The sequence below is a fragment of the Mastomys coucha genome, unplaced genomic scaffold (assembly GCF_008632895.1).
Source record: "Mastomys coucha isolate ucsf_1 unplaced genomic scaffold, UCSF_Mcou_1 pScaffold4, whole genome shotgun sequence".
NCBI classification, from domain to species: domain Eukaryota; kingdom Metazoa; phylum Chordata; class Mammalia; order Rodentia; family Muridae; genus Mastomys; species Mastomys coucha.
This window is the reverse complement of record NW_022196910.1, coordinates 29,841,582-29,851,130: the sequence shown is the minus strand read 5'-3', so window position 1 is coordinate 29,851,130 and position 9,549 is coordinate 29,841,582. Positions and strand designations below refer to the sequence as shown.

General features: G+C 35.9%; 1 protein-coding gene across 9 annotated transcripts in view; it reads right to left on the bottom strand.

Moving 5' to 3' along the window:
* The window catches only part of Mgat4c (MGAT4 family member C), a 713,319-nt gene that overhangs the window by 45,154 nt on the left and 658,616 nt on the right, over positions 1–9,549 (bottom strand). The window contains exon 1 of one of the 9 annotated variants that reach the window (XM_031348871.1): positions 4,142–4,160. The exons of the other annotated variants lie outside the window; for them this stretch is intronic. The gene's annotated coding sequence lies outside the window, so the exon portion shown is untranslated. Of the gene's footprint in view, positions 1–4,141; positions 4,161–9,549 lie in introns of those variants that run through there. 9 annotated transcript variants of the gene reach the window in all.

Genomic DNA, 9,549 nt, shown 5'->3' with positions numbered 1-9,549 from the left:
CTCCTCCTCTTCCTCCTCCTCCTCCTTCTCCTCCTCCTTTTCCTCCTCCTCCTCCTTCTCCTCCTTCTCCTTTTCCTCTGCTCTTCCTCCTTTTCCTCCTCCTCCTCATCACAATCACACACATACACACACATTTTAGCACCTCATTTTCACAGTAATATCTCATGGTCCTATAGAATATGGCCATGTATTCTTCTTGTATGTACCATGTGGAAGCATCATTTGTCAATAAAAAGTGATGGCTTATTAGCTCAAGCAGCAAATAGAAGGTGGGACATCCAGCAGAGAGAGATACAATTGTTGGAAAGACTCAAGATGGAAGGAACTTCACCAACTTAGCTCTAAGGCAGTTGGATATATAAAAATCAGAGGGGTAACTAACAAGCTGGTGGCAGGCATGGGACAGAATAAATATATTATATAAATTATGAGCTAATCAAAGAATAAGCCCAAGATTGTGGCCTAGGCATTTATTCATACATAAATTAACCTCCTAGTTATTATTCAGGAACTGGGGCATGGGTGGAAAAGTCTACAGTTACATACTTATGTGAATATCAACAGTTGGAAACATGTTTTATGTACATAGCTTTCAGAACTTTTAATAGTATATGAAGGTATATTGAGTGATAATTCTGTGTACTTAGAGAAGTTATCATATGGTTGTACTTGAGAGGTGACATTTCTGAAAGCAAAAATTGGATTAAATAAAGGAAAAATAATGAACCTTATTCCATATGTTAAAAGAAATAATGCTACTTGTGGTTTTCTTCATGGACATGACCCTTGATGGTCCATGTCCTAGTCCTACAACCATGCACTTTCAAAGAGCATTAAGTAGATGTCATGGGATTAAAAACCTCTGTAATGTTGAGAGAGAAATATGGCAAGAAGGACAAGGGAAGAATTTCAGGGGAGGAAATTAGTGATGGATTTGTCCATAACACTATATGTATGTATTGACTTTTCAAACAATAAAAAAAGGAGGGGAAAAACCATCCTGTCAAAATATGGATACAGTAGATGTTATCTAGGCTACACACCTTATTCTGGAACTATTGGCAATTCATAAGTTGCTAACTAAGAATAATTTTTTGAGTCTATGGGAAGTCCCATGTTCCACTGGATGGTCCTTGAGCATCTGGGCATCACTCACCTGACTTAGTGTGATTTATAAAAAAAGACATGAAGCTGGGAAAGGAATATTTTGGTTAATGTCCTAGTTACTGTACTAATTGGTATGATAAAACATCATGACCAAGACAACTTAGAGAAGAGTTTATTTGTGCTTACGGCTCCAGAGTCTTAGAGTCACTGATGATCAAACAAAGGTATAAGAGTCGGAACAGGAAACTTAGGGCTCACATCTTTAATTTCAAGCATGAGATAGAGTGAACTGAGAATGGTAAGAGGCTACGGGACTCTCAAAACCATACCTTTCAGTGATGTACTTCCTCCAGCAGGGCTGCATTTCCTAAAGATGTACCTAAAGATGATCTACCCAAAGAGCTCTACTTACTAGCAACCAAGTTCTCAAACATCTGAGCTTATAGGAGACATTCTCATTCAAATTACCATAGGTGGACAAAAGAAGTTAGAGGAGGGGAAAGGAGAAGAAAATCTCATAGTCTGTAGCTATAAATATATACATCCATTTCTTGATTCTATGCCCTATTTTATTGGGCTTGCCTATCCATTTTTATTCACTACTGTGATGTCTATGTTATTAAAGACAAGTGTAGGAATGGCTTCTACTTTGATTTTACTGCTCAGGAGTCTTTGTCTATCCATGAACTTGTGTGGTCCCTTAATGTTTTAGAATTGCAGTTTTTGCTCTGCTAAAACTGTCATTGATATTGTGGTAAGTTTTACATTAAATATAGATATTGCTTCAATAACTTGGATACCTTAACAATATTTATTTTTCAAATTTATAAACATAGGCTATTCCTATTTAGTCTGATTTTCCTGTAAATTCTTTCACCAGTGACATATAGCTCATGAGAGAAGTCATCCCCTCATTGTAACATTTATTTTCAGGTATTAATCTTTATGACTGTAAATGACACATTTGGTTTCTCTTCAGCTGCTTCATTATCAGTATGTAGAAACACTGCTAGTTTTATGTGCTTATTTTTTTTTAAACTTTAAACTTTGTTTGCTAACTTTAAAAGCATCTTAATAAATTCTTTAGAATTGCATTTAAAATAGATAATGTCATTCATAACAGGAAGAGTTTGACTTCCTATTGTTAAGCTTAAATCCACCCCCTTTTGTCTAATAGATTTGGCCAGAACTTCCACTTCTATGTTGAATAACTGCAGCAAAAGTGGACATATTCATATTATTTTAGATGACAAAAACCCCACAAATTTCAAAACTCTATTATTTTTATTTTATATTTTCCCTACATGTAAGTCTAAATACATGTGTCTGAAGCATATGGAGGCCAGAAGAGAGCATTTCAACTCCCTGGAACTCAAGTTACAGATAGTTATGATCCAGTGTTCTTAATGGCTTAGGCATCTCTTTAGTTAATAGAAAAGCAATTGTAGACTATTCCTGCTTAGTGTGAGTTTAGCTGTGTGCTTATTATGAGATGAAGGATTCATCCTATTTATGTATGTTTGTTTCAGAGTTGTATGAACAGAATTGTTATATTTTACTGAATGATATTATTTTGCAAATATTGAGATGATTCTGAGATTCTATCATTTATTCTGCATCTTTATTCACATTTATTGCTTTGCTTCTATTGAAAGATACTTGCATCCCTGGATATGGCTTAAATAATCTTGACATTGTATCATTTTGATATGCTGTGGATTTAGTTTGTTGCAATTTTTGTTGAGCATATTTGTTTCTATATTTATTTACTCTACATTTATTGTGTTACTCTACATTTATTGGTTGGGTGTTATTATGCCTTTGCATGGTTTTGTTAGATGGCAATATTTGTTTCAGAATGAATTTAAAGAAATCTCTATGTTATTTTTTATAATAGCTTGAAAAAACCTAGTAAACATTTTTTAAAAACTGATTTCATTCAACAGTAACAGTCAGCAGTTCTTGCCTTAGTTTGTTCAATCTATTTAGGGAAGATTTATGAGGACAATTGTGCTATTTTCTATTTACTATTACTTTTGGTTTCTGCATTGGTAAATGAGTTCCTGTCTGGTTGCACACACATGTGTGAGGGTGCTCACAGATTCCAGAAGAGTTCACTGGATCACCTGAAGCCAAGATTAAAGTTAGTCATAAGCTGCCTGTAGTTTTTAATTTGTTACTATTTTAATATTGAAAGGTGCCCATTAAGGGTGGTAGGATCCAAAATCCTGTCATTTGAAAGTCAAGTAAGTACTCTTAACCACTGAACCATCTCTTGTCCCACATTTTTTCCTTATTCTTGCTCTGTTTCAGTATGCTGTTTCTTCATGGATCAATATATTCTGTCTAACTTTTCCCATTTTCTGCTGTATACTTCTAAGTAGTTTTAAAAAAAAAATCCACTCTCTCTCTCTGGACTATCAACTCTTCTATATCTTCTATCGACTCCAACTTCAAGTAGTTTTTGTTTTTATAATCTTGCTAAAGTTTTTGTTGACAATGTATCTTGCAGTCAGGTCTCTGTTATACCCTGCCAATTTTGTAACTGGATGATAACAATGAATTCCTGCTTGAAGCAGTCTTCTGTAGAGTACTTTATAATATTAGGAATGCTGGTCAATAGGGGAAGAGGATTCTTATCGGGCATCAGCTTGGCTTCTCAGTGGTTGATGATATATGTTGCAATACCATGCCATTAGATGTAGAAAAATCCTTTCACAAATTTCATTTTAAATTTCATTTAAAATGTCCTGAAGAGACTATGGATACAAGGAACATAACTTAACATAATAAAGGGAATTATTGTGAGCCTGCATCCAGTGTCAACTGAGATGAGGAGAAACACAAAGCATTTCCACCAAAATCAGGAACAAGATATGGATATCCATGTTTTTTATATCTATTCAATAGAGTAGTTGATATCTTATGTGTTATAATAAAACAAGTGAAGGAGATCAAATGCATAGATAGGAAAGGAAGAAGTCATACTATCTTCATTTGTAAATGATCTTATTCTATAGGTAAAAGACCTTACCTATATAGAAATTGGCAAATTTCTAGAGATGATAAATGCTTTCAGCAAATCTGTAAGATATAAAAATACACACAAAATACCCCAGTAGCCTTCTGCATAAATGATCAACATATTGAGAAAGAAATCAGGGAAACAGAAACTTCCACAATAGCTTCAAAATATGTTGTTACTATTCTCCATTTGAGTTACAGTATTATTTTCAATGGGCTAACAAGTTACTAAATTTTTTTTGTGTAATTAATGATGTATCAAGACTTAAATGTATTCTAAAACAAATATTTGTAACTACATTGAATGCAAATGAATATACTCAATTTAATATTCATGTAATTGAATTAAATATTTTTTATTTCCATAAAATATAACTTGTGGTAATTCTACATAAATTAAAGACATGCACAATAGACACTTTAAACATTGAATTAAAGCCATAATGAATTTCTATTAAGTGACTTATCTTCTTCACTTTTTTAAAGAGTTTGGTGGCTTTAAAAAATACTTTTATTTATTTTTTTTTTGTGTGTGTGTATGTGTGTGTACATGCACACACATGCTCACTTGTCGGGGTGTGCATGGAAGTCAACCTACAGGTTGTTTAAATCAGTTCTATCTTTATGCCATGTGGATCCTAGGTATTCAAGAAGATCACTGGGCTTGGCTCCAGGCATTTAAAGCTCCTGAAGCATCTTATTGTCCTAATTCACCGACTTTTATCAAATGGTTATAGATGTGATTTCCATTGGACCTCCTGTTAAGGAGCATAACTGATGTACCTGCTTCAGGATTGTTGTGCCCCTTTCAAGAATTTAGCATATTTTTTATATTAATATGTTGATTATCCTTTCTGTACCATCTCTTTTGGAACTTTAAAACCACAATTTCTTATTTCCTTAATGGATTCTCACAGTGTGGTTGTCAACTTAGTTGGTTTTGGGTCAACTAAAACAAATGCCTCTGGGTAAATCTGTAACTGTGTTTACAGAAAATATTAAATAGAAAAGACTTTCTGATAGAGTAGATGGCCAATATATAAGTGGTAGTCAATATATAAGGAAGCCTGAGGGAAAAGCAGGGCATCTTTGTCTGTCTGCCTCTGATCCATATGGATAAGTGTACCATCTACAGCTCATGCCACCATTAATGACAACAAAGCTCAGCCTTTCAATGTAAACTAAAGACCTGTTGCTTTCAAGGCCTTCATTGCAAGGTTAAGGTTGTTGAGGTACTCAGGTTCACAAGCAGAGAATCTGTGAACTTTGTTCATAGTAGCCTTGTTTGCGATAGTCACAAGTTGGAAACAACCCAGATGTCTGACAACAGAAGAATGACTACAGACAATGTGGTTCATTTACGTAATGGAATACTACTCAGCTATTAAGTATGAGGACATCTTGAGTTTTTTAGGCAAATGGATGGAACTAGAAAATATCATCCTGAGTGAAGTAACTCAGACACAAAAGGGCATGCATTGTATGTACCAGAGACATGGAAAGTGAGAAACTCTCAGGATTAAGATAGAGGGACCTTAGATGAAATGCTCTACATTGCAGAGAGAGAATATACATAACACACCTGCAGGATAAAGACAGGGCATCAAGTAAGGGATGGGGTTGCTACCCCACAGTAAAAACTCTGACACATAATTGTTCCTGTCTGAAACAACTGCAGGGTCAAAAGTGTAGAAGAGGCTGAAGAAAAGGAAGTCCAACGACAGACCCAAAGTGGTACCCAGCTCAAAGGGAGGCCCCACGACCTGACACTATTATGGAGGCTATGGAGTGCTCACAAAAACGGATCTAACTTGACTGCACTCCGAAAGACCCAAGAAGCAGCTGAAAGAATTAGATGCAAATATTTGCACCCAACCAATGGACAGCAGCTGCTGACCTTTGTCACTGAATTAGAGAAAAACTGGAAGAAGCTGAGGAGGGGGGCAACTCAGTCGCAGAACTAGCAGTCTCAATTAATATGGACCTCTGAGATGTCTGGATCAATAGCCAGGCAGCATATACCAGCTGATATGAGGCCCCCAGCACATAAATAGCAAAAGACTGTTGGGTCTGAGTTTGGTCAGAGAAGATGTACCTAACCATCAAGAGACTAGAGGCTCCAGGGATTTTAGAGGTCTGATTGGGTGAGAGGTGGGGACATCCTCATGGAGACAGGGGTATGGGGAGGAGTATGGAATGTGGAACATTGGAGAGTAGACCAGGAGGGGAGTAAAAATCTGGAGTTTAAAATAAAAATAATTTTAAAAAATATCTGGGTTTATCTGGGTGCCTACATGACTGTCTGTGCATGAAATTCAGTGGTAAACTTTTCTTGTGTTATGAAAGTTTGCCCACTGTAAGATGAAAGAAATTCTCCTGTGAATAGCTAGGAATAGGATGTTAGCTTTGATTTTGGATGGGGTCAGCACTGTGATCTCTCTGTAGTTCTGTTGTTATAGTTTATTTGTTGTTTGTTTCCCCAGTTATTTGTAATTTTAGACAACTGAATAAGATGCAAATGTTTGAGAATATGATGATTCTTGTTGTTTCTTTTGGTAGAAAGTTCTCTACTGGCTGTCTATTGACATAGTTATTTGTAGATTCAATATAGTTAAGTGAAGTTAGGTTATTCAACAGGTTAGGTGGATCACTCTTGGTATCAGAATGTTGTATAGAGAGCTAATACTAGTTATAATGAGAGGTCATTAAAGAGCACTAATATCTGAGAAATGATGAGTTTCCTGAGGCATGAAAAGATACAAGAAATCAGAGAGTGAGTCAAAGTGAACTGTAGTTCATTTGGCTATACTTATAGAGACTAGGAACCTGTTCTTTGATATATTTTCAACCTATAAGACCTCAGTATGACCTTGGGACTAGGTCTACTCTTAGAGTAGAACCCACGTTGGGGGATATGTCAAATGTATTACAAGACTCTGGACTTTAGAATCCATTTACCTTTTGCCTCATTCTGTCAGATAGCTGATCCCTTAAGATCTCAGTACTCAGAAACATGGTTAGACAGAGTTAAAAGCTGAAATTAACAAACCTGTACCATGTCCTACCTTTGTGGCAATAAGTTGAGAAAGAACGTTGATGTTCAATGTCTCCCATTATCTCAGGAGGAAATTAGATGTTCGTAATATGTAATTTAATAAAATTTCCATAATAGGATAGTCCTATCAAATTTAGTTTCTTAGTGATAGAAATGTTTCCTATAAAACTTGAATAAATATATTAAAAATGATTCATAATAATGATAATTGCCCCTTACAAACAAAAAAAATATAAAAAATAAGCATGCATCATAAATTTGTTATAATTTTGGAACTGTTAACAGTTCATTTAAACTAAACAAGTAGAAGTGATGCCATTTATTAATATTCAAGCACATTTACATACATATTCAACCATTATCAACTGAGTAAAAAAGTATTTGTGACATGGAATCAAGAGAGAGGCATTTATTGGTGGAGGAAGATATCATCACATGGGTGGCCATGGAGACAGAGGGAAACAGTTTGTTAGGGACAATTTAGAGAAAAGAATAATGACACATTTTTATAAAACTGCTATAATGAAACTCATTATTTTGTATAGATGCTACTAAAAAATTAACATTGAATGCTAATTTTGGAGTACACAAATTTCTTCTATGAAATGAATGTTGCTTATTGTTATGTGTTACATTAAGAAATATGTACTTCCTGTATTCTTGCCAAAAACTTGCCCCTCTAAGCACTTGAAATGCTTCAGCATCAGATAGACTATGTTGTATCACTCAGCAGAATTTACAGAAGATAAGCAACACAAAACATGATAGAAAACGAAAGACAGAAAGATTACCTTTCTCAAAAATCTATGCTCATAGGACTCTTAAATCTTGTATTCCTTTCCTCCCATATCATTCTTGATGTGGATCTTACAGGAAGAAAAATGGGTTAAACTGACTTTGCATCACTGTCAAGAGAAACCTATGGTCAGGGATATATCCAATTCCCAGAGCTTTCATCATTAATATTTTATGAGTCTCAGTGATCTGTCCTATCTACAAGAAAAATTTATCTTTCATTTGTGCAAGCAGTGTCTGCCGAGTAATAGATTCCATCTCTATAAGCCAGTGTTGAAATGCAAACCACAGCAAAGGTACCGCGAAGCAAAGTGTTCACTTTATTTCTTTTTACTGGAGTCTGGCTGCACTTTACTGCAGTTGCAAAGTCAGCCAAGCAAAGTAAAAGATCTTTGGGGAACAATGAACAGAGTTCCTTTCCAACTTTCATCAGTATATACTTGTGAATGTCTACTGTTGTTTCAAATGACTTTTAAAAGAGATGAGTAGTTATATGCCCATTTTTTTGTAAAACTTTACAAGAAGTCACAGTCACTGGAATATTATTTCATTACGTTTTGTAAATAAATCTACTAGCTCAATTTTGTACATTCACTGTAGGGTAGATAGTGAATAAAAGGCAAATTAACGATCATTAAACACTTGCAATTGAAAAATATTGTTTTGCTCTTTGAGAACAACATACTCACAGGAACAAATATGGAGATAAAGTGTAAGGCAGAGACTAAAGGAAAGGCCATCCAGAGACTGTCCCACCTGGGGATTAATCCCATATACAATTACCAAACCCAGACACTATTGTGGATGCCAAGAAGTACATGCTGAAAGGAGCCTGATATGGCTGTCTCCTGAGAGTCCCCACCAGAGCCTTACAAATACATAGTCAGATGCTAGCACCCAACCATTTAGACTGAGTGCAGGGCCCCTAATAGAGGAGTTAGAGAAGGGGCTTTGCAACCCCATAGGAAGACTCCCAGGGACTAAGCCATCAACAAAGGAGTATCCATGGTTCCAGTTGCATATGTAGCAGAGGATGACCTTGCAATGCACCAATGGAACAAGAGGTCCTTGATCCTATGAAGGCTTGATAGGTGCCCCAGTTTAGGGGAATCCAGGGCAGGGAGGTGGTAATGAGTGGGTGGGTGGAGGAACACCCTTATAGAAGCAGGGGGAGGGAGGATGTGATAGGGTATTTTCGGGATGGAGAGAAACCAAGAAAAATGATAAGATTTGAAATGTAAATGAAGAAAATAGCCAATAAAAAAATAATAAAAAAGAAAGTTACCCTTGAATGCAAAGGGAAAATCATTTTCTTCCTAAAAAGATAAGTGTAATGATTTAATTTGTATGAGGCATCCAGAAAGAACAAAGTTATCAGGAAGTAACATGGGGCTGTATGATAGAGGACATGTTCAGCAAAGGATGCAAGATATTAGTTGTTAGCCGGGCAGTGGTGGTGCAAGCCTTTAATCCCAGCACTTGGGAGACAGAGGCAGACGGCTTTCTGAGTTCGAGGTCAGCCTGGTCTACAGAGTGAGTTCCAGGACAGCCAGGGCTACACAGAGAAA